Source organism: Mustelus asterias, chromosome 25, assembly GCF_964213995.1.
Source record: "Mustelus asterias chromosome 25, sMusAst1.hap1.1, whole genome shotgun sequence".
Taxonomy (NCBI): Eukaryota; Metazoa; Chordata; class Chondrichthyes; order Carcharhiniformes; family Triakidae; genus Mustelus; species Mustelus asterias.
The window spans coordinates 50,879,278-50,895,222 of record NC_135825.1 but is presented as its reverse complement, the minus strand read 5'-3'; positions in this window follow the sequence as shown (position 1 = coordinate 50,895,222).

Below are 15,945 nucleotides of genomic sequence, written 5' to 3'. Positions count from 1 at the left end.
CGAGGGGGGCAGGGGTGGCGATTGGTCTGGGTAGTGGGGGGGTGAATAAGGGGGACACATACACATCACTGTCCCCCTTATCCACCACCCCCCGCTACCCAGACCGATCGCCACCCCTACCCCCCCTCCCCTACCACCAATCGCCCGCAGAGTGGCAGTGGACCCCCCTGCGCTCCCCCGCACCCCCACCACAGATCTATCTGCCTCCCCCCCCCACCAGAGATCCATCTGCACCCCCTCCGCCCTGAGATACACCCTCGCTCCCGCTTGTCACTCCCGGGCCGCTTTCTCTGCTTTCTGCGGCTCGGAGCGATCCGACACGGGCGCGCTTTTTCTAATTTTTTTCTAACTGCGCATTCGCAGTTCAGAGCTCCGATCGTTCCAGCAGCGCTAAGCCCCGCCCACAGCGTGAATCAGACTGGAGATGGCTGAGAGCGTATGGGGGCGCCTGAAAGCGGATTTCTAAGTCGGATCTGTACCACGTCCAGATTCGGCACTAAGAATGAAAATAGTAAAATCGGGCCCTTAGTGTCAGGGGAATTAGCAGGGTAAATACAGGGATAGGGCCTGGGTGGGATTGTTGTCGGTGTAGGTGCAATGGGGGTGAATGGCCTTTTCCTACACTGCTGGGATTCGATGATTCTCTGAAGATCACGCAAACAGTAACATTGCAATGATCTAATTTAGTATTTTTAGTAAGAAGTTTAACAACACCAGGTTAAAGTCCAACAGGTTTATTTGGTAGCAAAAGCCACACAAGCTTTTGCCTCACCTGAAGAAGGAGCTTGGGGCTCTGAAAGCTTGTGTGGCTTTTGCTACCAAATAAGCCTGTTGGACTTTAACCTGGTGTTGTTGAACTTCTTACTAAAAATACTAAATCAGATCATTGCAATGTTACTGTTTGCGTGATCTTCAGAGAATCAGAGAATCCCAGCAGTGTAGGAAAAGGCCATTCACCCCCATCGCACCTACACCGACAACAATCCCACCCAGGCCCTATCCCCTTAATCCCTGTATTTGGTGTTGTTAAACTTCTTACTGTGTTTACCCCAGTCCAACGCCGGCATCTCCACATCATTAGTATTTTTAGTCAGAGGGAAGCCAGAGCCTCAGTTTAACACCACATCAGAAAGTTGGCATTTTCAGCAATGCAGCATTCCCTCAGCACCACCTTTGATATTGTGCTCAAGTCTCTGGAGTGTGTCTGGAACCCACACCTTTCGAATCTGAAGCAAGAGTGCAACCGACTGAGTCACCACTGACAATGGTCGGTCTGAAGGGGGGCTTCCCTGTATGTATTCTTGATGGGAAGCTGTGGAGGCACAGGCTCAGCTCCATCACATCACTGGCTGTGTGGGTGTAGGGATTGGAGCGGATGTGGTGGCCATGCGAATGACAGGAGAAATATTCACAGGTAACTTGCCGATTCATTCCCCCTTGACGGCTGAGTCCCAGCCCAGAGTCTAAAGAGAACAGGGAGCCTACCTCCCTCAAAGTAAAGTTTATTTATTAGTCACAAGTAGGCTTATATTAACACTGCAATGAAGTTACTGTGAAAATCCCCTAGTCGCCGCACTCCGGAACTCCCCATCCCAGTGCAAATCTTGGTGGTCCCCTGTGGTTGTTTGAAGACAGACATTCAATTAAACTGCAAGCATTTTGGATTCATGTGGTTAAGTCACATCACTGTTCGGGTAAACTGACGGAGAATTTAGCATGGCCAATGCACCTAATCAGCACGCCTTTCGGACTGTGGGAGGGAACCGGAGCACCCGGAGGGAACCCACGCAGAAACGGGGAGAACATGCAGACTCCACACAGCCTGTCACCCAAGCGGGAATCGAACTCGAGTCCCTGGCACTGTAAGGCAGCAGTGCTAACCACTGTGCCGCCCGTGCCACCCTAGACTATGGGCAACAACAGTAAAAAGAGCCACGGAAATGAATATTAGTTCATGTGATTTCCAGAGTCCGAGTCCAGAGAGAGTATCCTTTGCAGTAGAGTTCAGTCCAGTCAAGTTTCTGGTTGAATTTGACTTTCCACAAGCTTTGCAGATTGATCCAATTGCAGGATATGTTCATCTAGCTGTGAATTCATGTGGTCATCCACATCTCCTGCATGCCTCTCTGTTGTTGCTGCTGCACTGGATCAACCCTGCTGCCTTGCTCTTAGTTCCAATGAAGGCTAGCTATTTGGGTGGTCAGTGTCTCCATCTGTCTGCTCATGGCTTTGTGTGTTCCGGCAGTGTCTACAGTCTGTGATATTGTGAGTCCGTCCTTTCTGTATTTCAGGATATCATAGAATCCCTCCAGTGCAGGAGGCCATTCGGCCCACCGAGCCCGCACCAACAACAGTCCCACCCAGGCCCCACCCCCGCAACCCCTCACAGCCCCTCCGCTAGTCATGAGATGGTAGCTGAGGCTCAAGGTCTCAACATGACATCTGTATTTCTGCCACAGTGAAGAAGTGCTTCGATCATTAAATTCAGGCCTCTTTTTATAAAATATTATCTAGAGCATTGCTCTGATGGGGAAACAATGATGGGATTCTGCTTTGTTTTGTGGGAATTATAGAGCTCACTACTGACTCCTTGGAACTCCCCATCCCAGTGCAAATCTTGGTGGTCCCCTGTGGTTGTTTGAAGACAGACATTCAATTAAACTGCAAGCATTTTGGATTCATGTGGTTAAGTCACATCACTGTTGACAACATCATTAGATGTAAGGACAGTGGGAACAGCCCAGTCACACAAGTTAGATTCTAAATTACAACCATAAAACTTTCTTCATTGCAAAGCCATTGCTTTCACTGAAGCTGATAGTTCCTTTTTAATTAAAAAGGACACCCTTTCTGTATCTTCTGGAAATCTGAGCAGTAATTAGATGGATATTATGTTCAGTGACCTGGTCACAGAGCTCTCCCACTGTGCATCTGACACTCGAATGAGTTGACCTCGACAAATAACGCAAGGCCAATTTAATTTACACAACTAAAAGCAAAATACTGCAGATGCTGTGAAATAAAAACAGAAAATACTAGATAAACTCAGCAGATCTGACAGGTTCTGTGGAGAGAGAAACATTGGGCAGCATTTCCCCAAGAAAATGCTTGGGTGGAATTTTCTCAAAAAAATTCTAAATGTAAAACGGGCGAGAAAATGGGAGGTTTTCTCACCTGTTTTTTCAGAGAGTTAAGTAATGGTAGTTTATGGCACTCTGCAATACAGAGGCCATAATGTGAATCTCACTAGTAGGGGGAGGAATGGGGTCTCAGCATGCCCTTGAGGCTGGCTGCTATGCTGCAGGGGCGCCATTGCGCAGGTGCCCCGATCTCCGAGTACATTGTGTACACAGTGTACAGTGTACGCAGTATACTGGGAGATTTATCATTTCCCCTACTCGCCCCGATCGCCGTCCTGGCCGATTTCCCCCCCACCTGATTGCCGCCTTGGCTATTTGTCACCCCGCCATGATTATGGGCAGCTGATGGCACCCCCACACCGATCGTGGCCCTGGTCGATGGTCCCCACAATTGCGGCCCTGGCTGATTGCTCCCTCCAATCGATGGCCACCCAACTGGTCAACTGCCTCTCCTTCCCACCCCGCAATGGAGCTCCCCCCATCTCCCACCCGCTATGGCCCTGCGCACATTAGGCCCCACTCCTTAGGCCCAGGTGGGCACTGCCGACGGACACCGCCCGGCCTTACCCCCAGGGGCTTCAATGGCCTCCAGTCCCACTGGTGGGACTATCACATCTGATCCCTGTTGGTGGAAACCATCTGTGATTATCATCGGTGAGGACCTTGTCTGGTGAGGGACTAAAGTAAGTAAGCCTGGATTATTATGTCCTGGCTCGTTAATGACATGTGAAACATGTAATTAATATTTAAATCAGTCTTGCTCCCTTCCCGGGAGTGAGTGGTTGATTTGAGTGTTCCAGTGATATATCACATAGCAGTGCCCTGTTGGTTAGATTGTAGTCCCCTCACGAGATAGCAGAGTTGGAAGGCTAGTTACTGTTCGGGATTGAAGACCAGTTCCAGATCTTCAATAGACACCCAGTGCGTGATGTTTTCTCTTTTGGCTTCATAGTCTCACATCATGGTGACTGTTAAAGTCACCAACATTTAGTGCTGGGATTGATGTACATGAGAACACTAGCATTGGCTATTTTCAGTTTGGGGCTTTGCACATGTTGATAATCATAGAAATCATAGAAAGAATCATAGAAACCCTACAGTGCAGAAGGAGGCCATTCGGCCCATCGAGTCTGCACCGACCACAATCCCACCCAGGCCCTACCCCCACATATTTTACCCGCTAATCCCTCTAACCTACGCATCTCAGGGGCAATTTTTTAACCTGGCCAATCAACCTAACCCGCACATCTTTGGACTGTGGGAGGAAACCGGAGCACCCGGAGGAAACCCACGCAGACACGAGGAGAATGTGCAAACTCCACACAGACAGTGACCCGAGCCGGGAATCGAACCCGGGACCCTGGAGCTGTGAAGCAGCAGTGCTAACCACTGTGCTACCGTGCTGCCCCAATAATGTGCAGCTCTGGTAGTTTGATGGTGGTGGTGTAGGTGCCTTCTTCATTATTTTTCAAAATTAATTCTTGGGATTTGGGCATCACCGGCTAGGGTCAGTAGTTATTGCGATCCCTATTAGCCCTTGAGAAGGTAGTGCTGAGCTACCTTCTTAAACCGCTGCAGTCCATGTGGTGTAGGTAACACTCATAGTGCTGTTAGGGAAGGAGTTCCAGAATTGTGACCCAGTGGTCGTGAAGGAACAGCGATATATTTTCAAGTCAGGATGATGAGTGGCTTGGAGGGGAACTTCTAGGTGGTTGTGTTCCCAGGTATCAGCTGCTCTTGTCTTTCTAGATGGTAGTGGTTGTGGGTTTGGAAAGTGCTGCCTGAGGAGGCTCGATGAGTTCTTGCAGGCGATCTTGTAGATGGTACACACTGCTGCCACTATGCATTGGATGGTGGAGGGCTTGAATGTTAGTTGAAAGGGTACCAAATGCTTTTGCCTGGATGGTGTCAAGATTTTTGAGTGCTGTTGGAGCTGCACCCATCCAGGCAAGTGGAGACTATTCCATCACATTCCTGACTTATGCCTTGTAGATTGATGGACTTTGGGGAGTCAGGAGATGAGTTACTCAGCACAGAATTCTTAACTTCTAGTCTGCTCTTGAGAAGCTACAGTATTTACTGGACTTGTCCAGCCAGTTTCTGGTCAACGGTAACCTCCAGGATGTTGATCGTGGGGGCTGCAGCAATGGTAATGTCATTGAAAGTCAAGAAGTGGCAGTTAGATTCTCTCTAGTTGGAGATGGCTATTGTCTGGCACTGTGTGGCTTGAATGTTACTTGCCACTTGTCAGCTGAAGCTTGGATATTGTCCAGGTCTTGTTGCATTTCGACATGTACTGCTTCAGTATCTTAGGAATCGCAAATGCAATCATCATTGGACATCCCCACTTCTGACCTTATGATGGAGCAAAGGTTATTAATGAAGCGGCTGAAGGTAGTTGGGCTTAGGACACTATTCTGAGGAATTCCTGATCCAGTTTTGCGAGGGCTCCTTGATGCCATACTCAGTCAAACACTGCCTTGATGTCAAGGGGAGTCACTCTCAATTCACCTCTGGAGTTCAGCTCCATTGTCCATGTTTGAACCGAGGCTGTGATGAGGTCAGGAGCTGAATGGCCCCAAACTGAGCATCAGTGAGCAGGCTATTGCTGAGTAGGTGCTGCTTGATAGCATTGTTAATGACCCCTTCTGTCACTTTACTGATGATCTAGAGTAGAATGATGGGATGGTATTTGACTGGGTTGGATTTATCCTGCTTTTTGTGTACAGGACATACCTGGACAATTTTCCATATTGCATAGATGGCAATGTTGTAGCTGCACAGGAACAGCTGGGCTCGGGGCACAGCAAGTTCTGGAGCACAACTCTTTAGTACTATTGCTGGGACATTGTCAGGGCCCATAGCCTTTGAAGTATCCAGTGCCTTCAGCTAAATCTTGATATCATGTGGAGTCAATCGAATTGGCTGAAGACTGGCATCTGTGATGCTGGGGACCTCCGGAGAAGGCTGAGATAGATCATCCACTCGGCACTTCTGGCTGAAGATGATTGCAAATGCTTTAAGGCTCATCTTTTGCAGTGATCTGTTGGGCTCCCCCATCATTAAGGATGGTGATATTTGTGAAATCTCCACCTCCAGTGAGTTATTTAATTGTCCACCACCAGTCATGAATGTGAAGTGGGGAAAAACAAAGATGGATACCTAACACATAAAATGGCTGCCTGGCACATAAAAAGTTAACAGGGAAAGAGACGTTAAGCAGGCACTGACTTTTAGCGCAGACAGCTAATTGAAATTAAAACATGCAGGACAGATAGTTATTTACATGCAGGGACCAAATACTGCAGGAAGCCAGGGCTTGAGGCACTTTTAAGATAAGGACAGACCCGGGACAATAGGGTCTGATAAAGAGATTAGTCACAAATGGGAATGGGGATACATAAATGCAGGAAAACCAATTACTGTATGTATAGACTGAAACTAAGTCATTGATAAATCACTGAAAGAGGAAATGTATCCATTCTATGAAACAATGCGATGTTAAAAGCTAATGTCTTCATATGTCTGTAACGATGTGTCAAACTATCGATCCTACTCAGCTATAACGATGTGTTAAATGGCTAATGTCCGGGCTATCCATTGTCTGAAAAGTATAAAAATGAACTACTCCTATTGTATCATTGAGAGAAGGTAGCTGCCTAAAGTACTGCGGAGTGACAGTGCCTTTTCTCCACGAAGCTTCGTCAAATAAAACTGTATTGTTGAACCTCCAGTCTGACTCCGGTGGTTTTCCCACAACAAATGGATGTGGCAGGACTGCAGAGCTTAGATCTTATACATTGGTTGTGGAATTACTGAGCTGTGTCAATTACTTGCTGCTTATGCTGTTTGGCACCCAAGTAAACCTGTGTTGTGGCTTCACTGGGTCAACACCTTATGTTTAGGTATGCCCAGTGCTGCTCCTGGCATGCTCTCCTGCTCTCTTCATTGAATCAGGGTTGATCCCCTGGCTTGGTGGTAATGGTAGAGTGGGGGTATGCCAGGCTATGAGGTTACAGATTGTGGTCGGGTACAATTCTGCTGATGGCCCACAGCTCCTCATGGGTGTCCAGCCTTGAATTGATACATCTGTTGGAAATCTGTCCCATTCAGCAATTTAGCACCATGGTAGCACCATATAACTTGATGGAGGGCATTCTCAATGTGGAGACAGGACTTTGTCTCCACAATAACTGTATGGTTGTCTCTCCTACTGATACTGTCATGAACAGATGCATCTGTGGCAGGCAGGTTTGTGAGGATGATGTCAAGTATGTCTTTCCTCTTGTTGCTTCCCTCACTACCCTGTGAGTCAGTCTTTTAGAACCTGGCCAGCTAAGTGTGTAGGAGTGTGAATGAGCCACTCTTGGTAATGGACATTAAAGTCTCCCACCTGCAGTCCAATCTGCATCCTTGCCACCCACAGTACTTGGCCCAGGTGCTGTTGAACAGGAGGAGTACTGATTCATTAGCGGAGGGAATGAGCGGGGTGGGGAGTTGGGGGACGTGGGGTGAGAGGGTTTTGGGGGGGGGTGTGGTGGAGATAGGCGGTACAAAGTAACCAGCAGGAGGTTTACTTGCCCAAGTTTGACCTGATGCCATGAGGCTTCATGATACCCAGAGTCGACGTTGAGAGCCCACTGTGCAGCTCCCTGCTGACTGTATACCATTGTGCCACCACCTCTGCTGGGTCTGTCCTGCTCATGGAACAGGACATACCCAGGATGGTGATAGTGCTATCTGGGACATTATCTGTAAGGCATAATTCTGTAAGAATGACTATGTCAGGCTTGACTAGTCTGTGAAACAACTCTCCCAATTGTGGCACAAGCTCCCTGATATTAGTAAGGAGGATGTTGGAGGGTCAACAGGGCTGAGTTTGTCATTGTCATTTTCAGTTCCTTGGTCGATGTTGGGTGGTCTGTTTGGCTTCATTCTATTCTTTAGGCATTTAGCAATTTGATATAACTGAGTAACTTGCTGGACCATTTCAGAGGGCATTTAAGACTGAACCATGTTTCTATAGGTCTAGAGTCACATGTAGGCTAGACCAGGTATGGATGGCAGATTTCCTTCCCTAAAGGACATTAGTGAACCAAATGGTTTTATGACAATCGACAGTGGGTTTGTGGTCATCATTAGATTTTTAGTTCCAGATTTCTTTTGCTGAATTTCAATCCCATCAGCTGCCTTGGTGGGATTTGAACCTGGGTCTTTGGGGCACGGCTAGTCCAGTGGCAATATCACCACCACTATACTACTACCTCCCACAGATGTTAATATATGTTCTTCATATCTATAGTGAGGCCATATTTCAAATCAGAGTGGCTAACTATGAGTTTGTATCCATGGATACAAACAGTGGTGGTTAGCCTGTTGATTATTGGAAACGTGTTTCCTGGAATGTGAAGATGTTAATGTTATGCATCTTAAACAGGTTCATGAGATTTTTCCTGGGAAAATCCCTCAATGTTGAGTTGGAAGATCCCCTTCCAAAGGCACCTGTTGTGTTCTTTGGCCCTGAGGAGGATGGCTGTATTTGAGGCTTGATTTGTTGCTCTAAAGACCTGCAGGTTGTTGATTAATTGCCAGGTTGATGCCATTGGTTGTGGGGACTGCCGGGATTAGGGGGTTGCATCAGGGAGACTGGGGCTGGCTGGGGTGGGGGTGGGGGGGGGGGGGGCTGGTGGCAATGGTGGGGGAATATTGGGAGATGTCGGGAGGCTAGCGAACGGTGGGCGTGGGGGTCGGAGGGGCAGCCATGTGGGGTCGTGGGGCTGACCAGCGATTGGGCTGACCAGCAATGCGGGACGACTGCGCATGCGTCAATCTCCGATAGCGCATGCGCAGTGGCCCGCTTAGCGCTATGTTGCTGGCCTCTCCAGCGGGAATAGGCCCCAGTGATTCACGCTGAGGTACTCTGCAGTGCACATTGTCTGGGAGATTAATTTTAAAAATCCCGTTTAAAAAACCAGTGGGATTTATTCCCGTTTTTACGCGAATTTGGCACTTAGAATTGTTTTGGGAGAATCTCGGCCGTGATTTCTCACTGAACAGAATTGGTTGCATGAAGGCAGCTTTCTTCCAGTACTTCAACTCCATGGGACTAGTTTGAAGGAGGTCCTTGACTTGAAATGTTGACTGTTTCTCCCTCCACAGATGTTTCCAGGATTTTCTGTCTTTTTTCAGATTTCCAGCATATCCAGTGTATTTTAGTGTGTAATATCTTGTTCATTGTTTGTTTTGTATCTGGGGGCAGGATTTTTCCGCCCTTCCTGCCAGCGGGATCTTTCAGTCCTGCGCGCTCCTACTGCAGGTTTCCTGATGGCAGCTGGGGGGGGGGAGTGGATTTAATGGGAAATCCCATTGACAGCGGTGGGACCAGAAGATCTCGCCGCCGGCCAATGGCAGGCCACTTCCTGCTACCGAGAAACACACCGTGCCGTTAAGGGGGGCGGGAGAGAGGGGGGGAGGGTATAGAATCCCGCTCGACATCTTTTTAATCTAATGCAAAGCCAATAATGCTGTAAATGTTGGAAATCTGAAATATAAACAGAAGAAGGTTCTTGAGATCAGTATCGTAATCTAAGTTAGCCTTGGACTGAACAGTCAGGCAAACAATTTGTCCATTTCGGAGGCAGGAATTTGGCAGCATGCGTTGCTAAATCACTGACAGGATGTTTGCCTAAAGGATTGCCAAGTCCTGGAGAAGGCCCGAGGGAGTCTGTGTGGAGTTTGGCACAACAACATTGAAATAGATCCAGTGGTGTTTGATTACATTTCCACTTAGTTTCTTCATTGTTTCTACTTGCTTCGTAACAGACCGGTTTAACATGTTGGATGCACCAGTACACATCTGGTACAGGATCTGCGACAAGAAAAGTGCAGGAATTAGAATTTTTTCACTCACAGGATGTGGAATTCATGACTAAGATCAACATTCATTTCACATCCTTATTTGCCCTTGAGCTGGTGCTGGCAGTCCACCTTCTTGAATACAGCTAGATCATTTCATTGGGCAGTTAAAAGTCAACCACAATGCTGTTGGTCTGAAATCTTAGCTGGAATTTTACGGCCCGCCCTCCACGGCAATCGGAGCGGACGAGGGGCAGAAGACCATGGGAACGTCCGTTGACCTTAGGCGGGATTTTACGATTTTGGGATGAGCGAAGCTGTAAAATCTCACCCCACATCTATAAGCCAGATAGATCATGCAAAGATGGTCGACCTCCTTCTCTAAAGACAATTATTAAACCAACTTTACAACAATCTAACAATTTCATTTCCTTGATTATTGATAAGAGTTTTTTATTCTAGATTCTGATTGATATTCCCTAGCCACTGTGGTGGGATTTGAACAATCTCTGGGCAATTAGTCCAGGTTTCTACATTAGTAGCTCTGGTAAGATAACTGCCACACTATGCCCCCACTTCAGGATGCAGTTGAATCTGATCAGTTACAAAATCTACAAGTCTACAACTAGAGCTAGGGAAACCCAGTTTAAAAACAAGGGGGCTCCCATTTAAGATGGAGGTGAGAAGAAATTCTCTCTCTTAGAGGGTTGTGAATCTTTGGAACTCCCTTCCCCAGAGAGTGAATATTTTTCAGATAGGTTCTTGATTAACAAGCGAGTCAAAGGTTACAGGAGTAGGCATAATGTAGAACTGAGTCTACAATCATAGAATCATAGAATCATGGAATCATAATCAGGTCAGACATGATTTGGTTGGATGGCGGAGCAGGCTGGAGGGGCCGAGTGGCCTATTCCTACTCCCAATTCATATGCTTGTATGGTCAATGAGTGAGTGCGCTTACAGGATAAGAAGTTGTTCTCCCTGGCAGGTTAGGGGTTATGTGTGCCCACTGAATGCCACCTGGATAATACCTGAAATGCATTATGTGATGAAACGAGGTAACATATTGGCAGAGGCATTTTTTAAAAGTAGGATTTCTTTACCTCCTTGACTGAAAGCACTGCGTGCAATTTAACACCTGCAAACCACACACACCACCACCTCAGCTGGTGCTGTGAGGATGGGACAGAGAATGCCAACTGTGGCATCATCAAGTTGCATGGGACAGATGAATATTCTGGTGTTGTGTCTGGCAACCTCTAGCAGGGGGTGACAAGGAGAGAGGGGAGCAGCATCTACAGAATATCCCTCTGGTCTGTGGAAAGATGCCCTTGTTAAAACTTTGGGTAATTTCAAAAGCTGATTCTCCCGCAACAGTTCTACAATATCCCTGGAACTGCATACCAGGCACCCTGGTATTGTACAGGAGGCACCATAACTGTGCTGGGACAGTTCCAAGGGGGTGGAGCCTGGGTGGGGTAGGGCTATGACAGGGAGGAGACATGGGCTGAGGGAGCTCTGCAAGGGGGAGGGTGATTGGCGGTGAGTGCGGAGACCGACACAAGGAGCGATCGATAAGGGGTGGGAGCGACAGGTATGGGGAGAGGGTGGGGTGGCAGTCGGGGGGTGGGGGGGGGGGGGTTGTGCAGTGTGGGCCGTAGAGGGTGTTGTGACGGAAGACCCATCGAGAGGGACCCGATACCAGCAGCTAAAGTTGCCATGGTGGGAGGGGCGATGTCCATGGAGGGGATGGCAGGAGGTTTCACGGTCCACTGGGAGATCGGGCACTTGCACAATGGCGCCCCAAGCAAATGTCAGCTTGCTTCACCAGCAAGTTTAGGCTCCACTCCCCACACTGATGAGAATCGCACTTCTGTCCAAAAAAAAATGACAGTGTCATTAGATTGCATTTTCAAACTTGCCCTTAAAAAGGTCTAAAACTCTTCTGTTTTCTTGCTCGTTTCGCACTTAGAAGTTTTATAAAAAGATTGTAGCTTTTCTATGTTCTATGCCGGTAGTGGTGGTGGAAGTGGATTCGATTGAGTCTTTTAAGAGACTTTTGGATAGGTTCATGGAGGTTAGTAAGATAGAGGGTTATAGATGAGCCTGGAAGGTAAGGAAATTGTTCGGCGCAACTTGTGGGCCGAAGGGCCTGTTTGTGCTGTAGCTTTTCTATGTTCTATGTTCTAATATCGACTGTGATTGGTTCTTGTTCCTTTTGAATTGGATTGTACAGAGCTGCGTGGCCAGCAGGGGTCATCATAACCCTGGTTACAGTATACTGAAAAATGCATTTAGCAGTATACAGTACTGACTCCATTTAAAACTGGTGGACAAACTCCAGTCAGAGACTGTGTAGGCTAAATCACCAAAAAATATTAATTTACAATTATAACAATGCAGAATTCAGTACTGTGCCAATAACCAAATGCCGATGATATAAGCAATGCACACCAGTTCAAAAACCATTCACTGCTTCCCCTGATGACGACCCAGAAAAGGAACTTATGGAATTAAGTCATAAATTCTCCTTGTGCTGTTTCAAGTGAGAGGAATGGATTTTATGCCTGTGATTCTTTAATTCCATAAGTTCCATTCCGATCACTTGAAGCGGTACGGCTGTGAAGTAATGAAAGACTTGCATTTTGTGCTCACAGACCTCAGGGTATCCCAAACCACTTCAAAGCCATTGAAGTAATTTTGAAGTGTAGTCACTGTTATAATTTAGAGAAACACATCAAATAATATGTTCAGAGCGAGTTCCTGCAAACAGCACCGGGGCAAAGACCAGATTTCCTTTTTTTTTAGCGATGGTGGTTGAAGCATACATACCGGCCATGTACTGGAGCGAACTCCCCGACTATTCTTTGTCATCGTGCCGGGGATCTTTTACATCTACCTGAGAGGGCAGATTTGGGGCAGATCCGTTAATGATCCCATCCAAAAGACAGCACTTCTGACAGTGTGGCACTCTCTCAATAACGCACTGGAATGTCACCGTAGATTTTGCGCTAAGATCCCTGGAATGGGAGTTGAACCCGCAAATTGATCCACAGTTGTACAGATTGTACAGTACAGCAAACTGTGACAGGCCTGCTGTTTTTGTGCTTTTAAACGCTTGGCTTTGGCATGTGTTTATTTCAAATAATCCTAAATTTCAGTGAAAAGAAGCTAACAGCAGAAGCGGTCTAAGCAGCTTAGATAGCAAAGGTTAACCTCACCTCAGAGAAGCTATGCATGATATCAGAATTTACCCGAACCTCCCAGCAGACTTGGTTGCTTATCAAACAGGCACATCTTTCCTGGTGAACGCTTCACATTTTTCAGTGCCCTGCAATGCAGAAAGGAAATTAGTTCCTGGAGATACTCGGTCCAACTCTGTAATCTTTCGAAACAGTCTCCAGATGTGGAAGGCGATTTAGGCTGTGCATCAGAACAGATGGATTCCAGATTAAGGCCCTGTTTTTATGGTTAATGTCTGCTTGAGACTGTACAGTTACTTAATACCCTGAATCATATCTTTCCCATACACAATCTTGCTTTGCTTAATTCGCATGATGGTATTGTTGGTTCGACATTGGAGCCAAAATAATTTACTCCGCTGTTTTTCTGCAGGATTTGCTCCCTTTGTGGGGAACCGTGCTTTCTGGAATGCAGGTCAGAGAATTTGATTCCAATGTTGTATCACTCCCTCTGTTCGGTGCTTCCTTTAAGTAGGATTCTCTGAGTGGTTCTCTGTAGTTCCTCATTTACACCCATTTTGTTAATAGGTGGGGTGGAGAAGCCACTTTCTTTTTATTGCAGAACTCTGTACCTGTCTCTTGTCTTAACTCACTATCTGACAGACATTAGGGAGCATTACAGCTTTCAAAATAGAACAGCATTAGCTGTTAAAGTCTCCCGAGCCTGCTCAACCATTCAATAAGATTATGGATGACCTTAGACCTCAATTCTACTTTCCTGCTTGGTCCCCACATCCCTTGATTCCACTAGAGTCTGAAAAAAATCCCACCGTTGAATATACCAAATGAGTGAGCATCCGGAGATAGAGAATTACAAAGATTCACAAGGCTGTGAATGACGAAGCTCTTTTTCATCTCGGTCTTAAATGATGGGGCCTTTATTCTCAGACTCTCAGCATTTACCCTGTCAAGTCCTCTCAGAAATGTACACGTTTCAGTGAAATCACCTCTCATCCTTCTAAAAGTCCAGAAAGTGGAGGCCCATTCGACTTAACTTAAAGTAAGTTAAAGTATTAGTCACAAGTAGACTTACATTAACACCACAGTGAAGTTACTGTGAAAATCCTCTAGTCGCCACACTCCAGCACCTGTTCGGGTTCACTGAGGGAGAATTTAGCATGGCCAATGCACCTAACCAGCAAGTCTTTTGGACTGTGGGAGGAAACCAGAGCACCCAGAGGAAATCCACGCAGACATGGGGAGAATGTGCAAACTGCATACAGATAGTGACCCAAGCTGGGAATCGAACCGGATCCCTGGCGCTGTGAGGCAGCAGTGCTACCGTGCCGACCTCTCATTGTAGAATCGCTGCCATCCCAGGAATCAACCCCATTGTTCCATGGGCACTTTCATCTGGTTTCATGTACCATTGATGGCTACTAAGCTGTGATGGGTGACAGAATTGCATTTTTCTGCCCTCAGCTAATGTCCATATCAATGATGTTGTGAGAAACATTGAACTACAGCCTCGAATGCTTATGTTTAAGGAATGTCCTGATCTGCACTTCTCACTTCTTCAGTTTGGGTACATTTATATACTGAGCCAATTGGGTGCCTGCAATTTCCAGCATTGTAAAAACCTTTTGTCTTCAATTGCCTTAGGATCATTATTTAAGATAATTGCCAAGAGAACCAACGGGGAGATGAGATTAAATATTTTTATTAGCAAGATGTTATGGTCTGGAACGCACTTCCTGAATGAAGGATGGAAACAGATTCAATAATAATTTTCAAAAGGAAGTTGAATAAATAAATATGTCAAAAATGAGCAAGGCAACATCTTGTTAATCATGGCCTACACTCTCCCTCAGCTAATGAATCACTGATCCTCCATGTTGAAGACATACTTGAGGGTAGCAAGGGTACCGAATGTACTCTAGATGGGAAACATTGATGTCCATCTCCAAGAGTAGCTTTGTAACATCAAGACTGATTGAGCCGGCAAAGTCCTGAAGGATGTATCTGTCACACTCGGCCTGGTGCAGGTGGTTAGACAGCTAGCGTGAGGGAAACCTACTTGACCTACTCTTCATCAGTCTATCTATTGCCGATATATCTGTCCACGACATTATCGATAGGAATGATCACTACATAGTCCTTGCGGAGGCAAAGTCCTATCTTAAGAACATAAGAATATAACAACTAGGAGCAGGAGTAGGCCATTTGGCCCCTCGAGCCTGCTCTGCTATTGAATAAGATCATGGCTGACCTATTCGTGGACTCAGCCCCACTTACCAGCCTGCTCACCATAACTCTTAATTCCTTTCCTGTTCAAAAATCTATATCTTTGCCATAAAAACATTCAACAAGGTAGCCTCAACTGCTTCACTGGGCAGGGAATTCCACAGATTCACAACCCTTTGGGTGAAGAAGTTCTTCCTCAACTCAGTTCTAAATCTGCTCCCCCTTATTTTGAGGCTATGCCCCCCTAGTTCTAGTTTCATCCACCAGTGGAAACAACCTCCCTGCTTCTATCTTATCTATTCCCTTCATAATTTTATATGTTTCTATAAGATTCCCTTCATTCTTCTAAATTCCACTGAGTATAGTCCCAGTCTACTTAGTCTCTCCTCATAAGCCAACCCTCTCAACTCCATAATTAACCTAGTGAATCTCGCTGCAGTCCCTCCAGTGCCAGTACATCCTTTCCCAAATAAGGAGACCAAAACTGTATGCAACTGTACACAACCCGTACTCCAGGTGTGGCC